The following is a 10,421-nucleotide window of genomic DNA, read 5'->3' on the forward strand; positions in this document are numbered from 1 at the left end:
GTTAACTTGGCCTGCTGCTAGGTGCTCTTCATACTTCACCCAGCTGCTCTCTCACCCCATTCCTCAAGAGGACAGAGGGAGAAAAGAAGATGGAAGAGCTTACAGGCTGAGATACAGACAGGGAGATCACTTGCTAGCTACTGTCATGGGAAAAAAAAAAACCAAAAAACCTGAATTGGAGAAAATTAAATGCATTGTAAATTAGAAATTGAGTAGGGTGGTGAAAAGCAAAGACTAAACAAATAATTTTCCCTTACCTCACCCACCCATTTTCCAGGCTGAGCTTTGCATCTTCATTCCCAATTTTTCTACCTTACAGCCTGCCCCAAGTGGTGAAAGGCAGATGGGGAGTTGGGGTTGCTGTAAGTCCATAACTGCTCCTTTCTTCTACTTCTGCCTCCTCACACTTTTCCCTTTCTCCAGTGTGAATCCTTCCCATGGGCTGCAATCTTTCAGGATAAACCTGCTCCTGTACAGGCTCTCCAGGAAGATGTAGTTCCTTCAGGAAATATTCATGTGTTCCAGTGAGGTCCTTTTCATGGACTGCAGGGGAATCTGTGCTCTGATGCCTAAAGCACCTCTTCCTCCTCTTCTTTTCACTGACTTTGGTGTTTTTGCTGCTGTTTCTCCTGCTCTTTCTTAAAGTTTTTAGTAGTATCATCTTGGCTGAGATGCTCTGCCCTGTTCTGCTGTGTGTCCATCGGAGATGGCTGGAAGCTGCTGTATCTTCCATGGGGCAGTCCTGGCCTCTGCACACAGGCCACCATGCAGTCACCCAGTGCCAACATCTTGCCACCTCCACCAGCTACTCCACTGCAGAAGTTTCTTTCCAGAGCACTTAGAAATGTGGGGAGAGACAGTGAGTGATCAGGAGAGATGCTCCTGTTTAAATCCACCCTCACTTGCAGACAGAGTCCTTGCCTGAGGGTGAAGTGCTGGAAATTGAAAGCAGCTTTCTTTCCCTGCCTGGTTGGTTACTTCTAATGAAGCCCTTGCCTTCAGAAAGGTATAGCTGCTCAAACCTGTAAAACCATTTTTCTCTTAGTACTATGAAGTACCAATGAACAGAGAAATCCCAGGACCTGAAAGTACAAATCAGCGTTCTGCTCTCTCCAGTGGGATGCTGTTAGTATTTTGAATTTTTTGTTCTCATTTTGTGCATTTTTTTCTTGCTCTCCTCATCTGTTTGCTCCACCTTGTAGCAAGGAAAAGATCTGCTACCTGGGACTGTATGAGTTCACCTCCACATTAATGTTTATGGTACTACTAAGCTCACTAACACTTCCACTAATCTATTTTTTCTGTGATCAAAACCAGCTTACCCACTTATTGCTCTGAAGCAAGATTAGCATCTCTTACACAAGCTCACCAATGCAGGGTAAGAGGTGGTGAGAAAAAGCCTGCTTTGGCAGCTGACTGTATTTAATGTTATGCAAGAGTAAATTCTCATTTAAGTTGGGTGCACAACTAACTGAATCACATGAAAGGCCTTGCTTGCAGGGATTTTGTGCTTACGAAGGAGTAGACGTGAATGCTCCTTCTGTGGGATAACCTGCAGGGCAGCTGAGTAAGTCTTTTTCACTATTCATTAGTTTAGAAGAGCTGATCTGGTTTTTGGCTGTGCTTTTCATGGATGTTGAAGTCTTGGTAAGCAGTAGCAGTGCGCAGGAGGGGGAGTGTCAGGCAAGAAGTTTTGTGCATCAAGTGTTGATCCTTCACATCCGTTCAGTTCAGCGCGGGTCTCCACAGTGCCGGTACAGCTTATCCTCAGTAATTATTGCCACCTACCACAACACAGGTTGCCACAAGAGCAGATCCTTGATGAGTTGGTAAAGCTGGAAAGCGAAAGGACTGAGAGTATCAAAATGCTTATGGGCCAAGTAAAACTGGTTCAAATGTACTGCTGCTGAAGCTAAAGTAAGGAGGAGTAAGTTGTGAGATGCCAGCAGGTTGGCCCCAAGTTGGAAGGAATAACTATTTTCTGTGTTTGAAGGGATATTGCATTTGACTGTTGGGTCTGGAGGGGGATTGTACCAAATCCACACTCTTGTGTGCTGGTGTCAGCACAGGATAGCACAGGAACACCTGAGGCTGTTCACCCTGAATGTCTTCTCTGGTGAGAAGCAAGGCACAGGTGACAGACCTGTAAACACAAGGTTTTCTCAGCATTGCTGAGGTGAGTTTTTTATCAGCTGCTATCCTAGAATGGCATAAAGCAACCATCATGAAACTGAAAGCATGCATTATGTGCTTGGATGATGAAGTGGCTTGGACAGAAAGGGATGACTTCTGTGTACAAACCCTCTAAATGGCTTTCGGGTGTAGCCAAGTTCTTTGAATCCAATTTTGAGGCTCAATAAGCTTCTCAGATCAATACCATGGTCTTCCTGAGCATATCTCTATGGGTAAGTACTGGGTTTGGTCATTTCTAAGGCTAAACCAGATGATAAGGTACATCCAAGAAAAGAAATTAAGAAATGAAAGCTATATGGCTACAGTGAATTTCTTTGCAGGAAGTAAAATCCTGCAGTGCTTATAGGTGTAAGCTCTGAATTCTTTGATAGGAGCAGACATAAAAGGGTTAGGAAAACTTACTAAGGAGTTGGGCCAGTTCAAAATAAGCTGCCTACTAGCTAGAGAGCTGAACATGTTTCACAGAGGATGTGTTACAAGAGACCTGATTGTTCACCTGTGGAAAAGGAATTGTCACACTTCTCTGTTTGCACGAGCAATGATGACCGAAGCTCATTCTTCACTATGGGTTTTTATGTTGCCATCTGGATACAACAGGAGCACTGCTGAGGGCACTGCTGGAGGAGCACTCACAGGGGCTTTGGTGGCAGAGAAGCCTACTCCTAGCCAACTGCCCACCTCAGTTCAGAGGCAGAGTTCACTTAAAGACAGTACTATTAGTAATTTCCATAGGCACAAGGTTTCAAAGGAATACAATACCAACATCCCACTCTAGCAGTTAGCAATTTTGCCTGCTTCTCCAATAGTTATTTGTTTATACTGATTTGTTGTATTTTCCTTGTTAGTTTTAGTTGTGGATTTTCTGGAGGTGGAAGTGCCTTGTTAAGGCTTTGTGCAGTGCATTGAAGACAGGATTTTTCATGATGCATTATATAGCTATTACTGTAAACAACAGAATAATACTAATTATCAGGTGTAGTACGGTCTCACAATTACAGGTCTTATTGTGACTGTAAGCAAGTATGTCAAACACTTAATAGTTTTATGGGTCTGTATAATTCCAGGGATGTCTGTCACACCCATCAATAGCCAGGATCCAATAAAAAGTGCTGAATCCTGTATTAAGGAGGAGCTGAGTAAGAAAAAATGCAGTTTTCTGAAGGCCCTATTTCAATGGTCCTTTTCAGAAAAAAATTTTTCATTGCCTGAAGGTCTTTTCCTCAGGCTGAGACAGAGCATCTTGATTCCAGTTTCCTGCCAGCATCTGCCTGTGATTAGGAAACAGTGAAGTCAGCTTGAGTGATGGACAGATGCTTGCTCAAGAGAGCCCCGGTAACAGGGCAAAATGCTTGTGAAGCATGTTTCAATGTCAGCCTTTAGCTGGCAACATACTTTTATTCATGTGCCTGCCTTGTCCCAGCACTGTGTTGCTGATGCTGTGAACAGTGCAGTGTCTGGATGATCATGGAGCTGTTTGGATAGTTACAGGAGTTGAGCTGGACTGATTTTTGACAGCTTCTCCCACTATCCCTATGTCACTTATCTGAAATTATCTGACTTGCTTTACTTCCCCAAGCAGCAGCAGTCCCTTTTGGATTCGTTTCTCTGCTGTTTTAGTCAAGGCATTTCCAGTTGTCCATAGAGGCAAAATGAAACAGAGAAAAATCCCCAATGTTACCAGCCCCTCTTCTCCTCAGCCTGCTTGTTTTATTCACTTTTTAAACCATTTTTGCCTCTTTACAGCCTAGATGAATATCTTTATGATAAAACAAATAATGTAATAAAATACTTTGGCTATTCCACAAACTAGGGATGATACTAAGGGAGATGTTTGGAGAGGAAAAAAAAAAGAGAGACGCAAAACTATCGAGGTGTTGTCAGCTTGAAGAGATGAAAAAGTGCTGGCAGGTCCTTAGGGAGGCCTGCCTACTGCCTTAGGTGACAACACCAAGAAGCATTTCCTCCAAGAAAGGGATCAGAGTGCCTTGCATAAATCAGCAATAATGTGGTGTTGTGGTCACTTCAAAGCAAGTCAGTGACTGCCAAAATGCACTGTTGTGCATCAAGGAGCATGATGTGGGAAAGGAGAATTTATGTGCCTCACCTGGGAGCCATTTTACTGTGCTCTCATCTCTGGCCAAGAGTGGCTGTGAATCAAGCTCCCCCTCCCTGAATTCTCAGAAGGTGAAACTAAAAGCAGGAATGTTTTTTCTGGAATAGGATATGATTTTAGGCCTCCTATGCATTTCATGGATGAGACAAAAGAATGTGAGTATTACTTTATGTCTTAGCACAGAGGATATATCCACGTTTCTATAACAGAGGATTTCCTAAAAGCTGATTTGGACTGTAGTAACATCTAGCTGCAATTGCAGTCTTCTTTCACAGGAAAATACTTTGGCACAGCATTTTCCTGGGTTAGCACAGCATTAACATGGCCAGCATGTTGTGCTGTGTCACACTACAAAAAATATTTGTGGTCTATGACTGAAACAGAGCCACAGGGCCACTTAGCAGTATAACAAAAGATTGAGAAGTCACTGAAGAAGAAAAATGTGATGGGATGAGATCATGTGTAATTAGAGAAAAGTGTGGATAGCAAAATGCAATCCAGATGAGGCTTAAACAGCCCTGAGGAAGGTGATGGTTCAAATGGAAGCACATCCCAGATTTAGAGCAGCAGACTGAGCGGATGAGCATCTCTAACCCTGAGAGACACAACAGTGATGCAGACTGACTTTCTCAGAAAGGATTGAATGCACAGAGAAGGCTGAAGAGACCCTGTCTCTTGCCTATAGTGAAGAAAAATTGGATTATGTTTCATCAATGTATTAGTCAACATGTCAGCAGCACCACTATTCAACTGTCCCTCTCAACAAAGAGCTCTGGTTGCCCCAGCCTCCACTCAAAGTGCCTTGGAAGACACCTGGCTTTCTCTCCTTGTTGAATGGCCCTGCATCCACTGTAGGGCTCCTTCTGTGAGTCCCAGCAGTCAGGCACAAGTCCAGTACCTGAGCTGGACAGGCTGGATTCCCCTAACCCAAATCCCCAGGATTTCTGCATCTGTCAGACTGATGGGAAAGCAGAAATAGCTACCAGCATATCCCACACACTTCCTTTTTCAAAATTGCATTCTGGCTACTTAACACATGTACTTCCTTTTTCACACAGCAAATGTGCACAACTGCTGCTGCAGCAGGTGCTGGCTGCTGATGGCCAAGATGTTTCCCTGTGTCAGTCTTCCAGTTACTCCAGCCAGGGGATGGGGAAATCCACAAGCAGTCCATCTGCTGGATCCTGATTGGGCCTTTGATGCTGGGTCCAGGGTCTGTCTCCATGGCAGTCTTGTCTCAGTCTTGGCACTGTCCTGAGTGCTCACCAAAGGAACACGATGACATTATTCCCATATTTTCCCAGCAAATTTCCTTCTATTTTCATCTTTCCAGACCTCCTTTCCACAGGGAAATTTTTCAGGCCATCCTACCCTATGTTTTCATCTCCAGGTTTCTGTGGACACCTCATTCACTCCTACCTTTGAGGGGTTCCTAGCTCCCACAGCCATGCCTTTTCTCCCTAGCATTTTCTGCCTCTTCTTCTGGCATCTGCCACTTGTGGTTGTCTGGAGCCTTCAGCAATCCTTCCTTCTCACCTTGCCTACCAAGAAGGTGCACCTTGGTCCCTGCAGCTTATTGGCTCCAGCTGCTCTCTCCTCTTTGCACTCATCTCAGGCCCAAGTACTCTCCTGCTCGCTCTCCTTGTTCCACCTCCAGAGGAGCAGCCCAAAGAACTCCAATTTTCCAGCACATATCACATTAATTAGCCTTTGACTATTACTAAGCGCCTTCACTTTCTTTAGGACTGAAATCCACACTGCTCTCTCCCGGGTACATTTTCACCACTCATCCTTTCTTCCAACTTGACCTGCCGGTGAAGCCTGAAACACATGTCAACAACTAAACCATGACTCTGTTTCCCAATGATCCATGCTCACCTACATAGCTTCCCAGTCAAAGGAATTCAGAATTCAAGCTTAGAGGAAAAAACCTCTTTCTAATGCTGTAAGATGGAGCTCACATTTTTATTCCCACTTCATGTTGATGACAGAGCACAAGCTCATGCTTTTGTCTGAGTGAAAAAACCACCTGATTGTAAATCCTCAGATTTCGTAATCCAGGAGATCACAAGTGCTCTAGATTTACAAATCCTGTTTTCCATGCCTCATGAAAAAACGACACTTCTTTTGTCTTCAAGCTGGGCCACGATCACAGGTACCACAGTATCCCACTGTCCTCAGGGTGCTGTTTGCCAAATCAATACATCCATAGGTGTTGCCAGTTATTTCTATGCACTGGATCTTACCAGGCAAACAAATACTGACACCATGCTAGTGCCTAAGGGCAGATTTCTCAAACAAGACCTACCATCCACATTTGACAGCAGATGGCATAAAACCTACCTGCTGGTCCTGTCCCTTTTTTGTGCTGTAGCTCATTTCCTGCACTGCTCATGCAGGGACAGAGGGCAGCTGGTATTTATTGATTGCTTGTCCTGTCCCGCCTGACCAAGGATGTGTGCAAAACCCTGTCCAAAGAAAAGATGGTGCATGACTACATAGGACTTCTCTTCAGAGTTCTGCCTGAGTCAGGGGAAGGAAGAAGATGGAAGTTGCTGACACTGAATCATTTCTGTTTCTACCCCAGTGAAATGAGATGACCCAGGAATTTCCTTATTTTTGAAAAAAAAAAAAAAAGAAAAAAAAGAAAAAGGTTTTCCCCCTCTGTTCTCTCTGCTAAGCAGGTGCCAGAATGAAGCAAGGAGGGGGAGTGGATCAACCCCATGTATTTGTACTGTGACACCCAGTGCTGTGACATTTGACACCTGTGAATCAGAGTGAGAAAGAGGTCCCAGCGTCATGCAGAAAGTCAGGGCTGAGGATCCCTCTCAAGCAAGAGGCAAGGTGTGGCATATCATCCTCTGTGTGTTAGTTCATGCACTGGGGCTGCAGGAAATAGTGGCATTTATACATCATCTTGAGCTTCTAGTTATGTGTGAGGGTTGTAAGTTGCTTGTAGAAGCCCTGGATGGCCAGTCTGGTATTTCATGGTCAGCTGTGTGCCTGCAGGTAGGTATGTCCTCGTGCCTGGTTCTGGGCTTCTCAGCCATAGGCACTTCTACACTGAAAAATAAGAGACATCATGTAAATTTTACACCATGTACAGTGCCCTAGGACTGTGCCCTAAGCCAAGATGAGGGCCAAGAAATGAATGGTGTGTGTTTCATATGTTCATCAGAAAGATGTGCCTTGACCTCCAGAGGGATTTGGCACAGTTCACAGGCAGGAGGAATGAGGAAAGCAGTGACTTGTATCTGTTCGCCTCCCTTCCCACTGGTGTCAATCAATGAAGCAGAAACCTCAGCTTTCCTCTCAATCAGTAGAGCTGGAAGATTCTTCCTCAGCTGGACTCCAAAGGACACTATAGATGGTACAGGAGTTGGGGCTGTTGCAGGTGACAGAAACAGCCAAGTGTGCTGAGCTCAGTGAGAAGACAGAACAGGGAGCAGGTAAGAGTGAAAAGCAGACGTGCAGAACAGCAGGAGCAAGTCTGTTGGGAGTTTTGTAAATGTGATGGGGCAACAGCCCGGTGCTGTTCAGCACAGATGGTTGCAGTTTTTTCTGTTGTAAGCTCCACTTCATTCCCCCAACACAGACATCTTTCCTGTGCTTGCCTAACACACAACTGGGCTGCAGCAAATGATTGTTTCCTGGTAGGAGGACACACTCCAGAATGGACCAGGAAACCACGCTGCATGTTCCAGCTGGTCCAGTGACCAGCCCTGTGTGTTGGCCTCGAAATCTGTCTGGTTTTTACAGGCACTAAATGCCACAGGTGTAGCCACACAGCCAAGGAATACAGTACACAGCCCTCAATCATTGGCTTTTCCTCTGAAAGCTATGGGAGAGGACATGCTGCAGTTATTAACTGTGGCCCAAATTCTCCCCACTGGCTGTGCAAAATCAGTGCATGAGTGTACATCACTCACAGCTACCTTACCCTCAACATGCAGAGGCGGGAGCTCTCAGGGTGTCTTGCTTCACCATCCTTTTTACCTGCACACTTAGAGCTCCTTTCAGCTGACCAGAGCCGTGAATTGAGAAAGGATTTGCAATAAAAATCTTATTTCCCCTCTTAACCTGTAGAGGTATGTCTGCACACACCTGCTTTTACATGCATGCACACACAGAGACACATGTTTAAAGGAGCAGGGCCCAGTGCAATACAATCAAGAAATGGCAGTTTTAGCTTTGACTAAATTACATCTTGTCTCAAATCAGGCCACATCTGAGAAGCAAGAATGCTGTGTGTTTATCACCCAGCAGTCAGTAATTTCCGCACTATCTAAACATGATGTGAAAGACAGAATTATATTTTTAGTGATCTCCAGATAAAACAAAAAAGAAAAAGCTTTTAACCTCATGTAACCTTGGTCCTCTGCCTCCAGAGTACACAATTTCAAATCCTGAGTAGTGGAAAGATCAAACTGAGGTCCCCAGCACAAACTGGCTGTAATTTTAATATTTTCCAATCTTTTGTTTGAGGAACGGTGTAAGCATGGGCTCTGTCTGTAGGCAAAATATGATGCCTATGGTGCAGCATGTGGGTCAGATGCCTGAAGTTACACTGCAATAAATACTGCTAGTAAAATGCTCCAGTGTAGTTTCAGGGGATGGATCTCATCTAACACTAGCTTTACCTTTAAAGGTATAAATAGGGGAGTTGGGGACTGTCCTGAATAAAGAGGAAGGCAAATGAGGTTTGAAGGCTTTCACAGAGGAGACGAGAGAAGCATTAGCCGCGAGTGGAAGAGCTGTGTATTCCCGGGCAGCAGCTTTGATCATGGTTTTCATTTCACTCCAGCACAGAAACATCTGAAAGTGACTTGCTCCGTATGCAAGGTAAGAGAGACCGTAGGCGAATCAAACAGCTTAAATCTCTCCGAACCTGGGATTCTATGCCACTATGTCGTCTCACCACGCTATACAATGAGGTATAAAATTTAAAACTTTAAAAAACCGAGTCCAGTCTCAAGAGGCACCCGAGCCTGACGGACAGGTGCCGCTAGAGGGGGCTGGCTGTACACAGCTGCCGCGGGACCGGGCTCCGGGACGGCGGGGAAGGACTGACGGACAAACGAGGCTCCGCAAACACGCCGCGCTGTAGCTGGAGCCTCGCAAACTGCAAATCCTGCTCAGAACCGCGGGCAGAACCAGATTGCTGGCCTCAGCAGGGCTGTGCTGCTGTGTTCGTGCCGCTCTCTGTTCCTAAGGTGGGTCTGCAGAGCCGCTCCAGGCTGGAGGCGAGCGAAGGCTCGTCCCGAGGATGCGATGCCCACCCCCCAGCAGCTCCAGCGGCTGCAGGACACAGCTGCACCGTATGTCCACATCCAGCTTGGCACCTTCTCCCTTCTCCAAGTTTGCCGACTTCTGTTCCTATATTCCCTTAACTCCTTGCGTTATTCACGTTTTGTAAAAGACACGCTGAGTGCCAGCTCTCTCTGCTGCTGCCACGTTAGCAATGCAGAGTACATCCCTGCCCTTGGAGCCTGGCACAGAGGCTGAGAGTCTGGGCCAGAAATCCTGAATGCATTTGGAATTCTTTCAGTCTGGAGACTCCTCCTATTAACTAATCCTGAAAAGCTTTACAGCCATTCCTAAAATGAAGGAAGAAAATTTTTAAAGTTATCCCTAGAGCAGCTCAGTGTTGGTGAATGTTTTTTTCCCTTTGGAAGACACAGGACTAGTGTTCCTTAAAGGCATATCTGCTCAGGCAGGATCAGACACATGGTGGTTCCTCCCTGTGCCTGGCACAGTCCAAACTCTCACTTAAAAGCCAGAGAGTGAAGCAGTAGTCTTACTACTACTATTACAGTAGCATGGAAGACAATGTCACAGCAGCTCACAGCTCCTTCTCTATCAGCCAGCTCTAAGCCCAGAGCACAGGAGGTCACACATGTCTATGTCTGTGTTTATCTATGCCTTCATGCCCCTTTGCAGAAGCACCTGCTGTGCTCTGTGCTCTGTACTGTACTCTGCAGTGCAGAGTTCACTTTACTCACCATAAACAGCCAGCAACAGGTGAGACAAAGCCAAAGGTCACTGTTAATTTTACTGGGCATCTTGCTAGTTTTTGGATTATTCTGGTTTTCAGCCACAGGTCCCTCAGCATGCA

The sequence above is a fragment of the Motacilla alba genome, chromosome 1, assembly GCF_015832195.1.
Source record: "Motacilla alba alba isolate MOTALB_02 chromosome 1, Motacilla_alba_V1.0_pri, whole genome shotgun sequence".
NCBI lineage: Eukaryota > Metazoa > Chordata > Aves > Passeriformes > Motacillidae > Motacilla > Motacilla alba.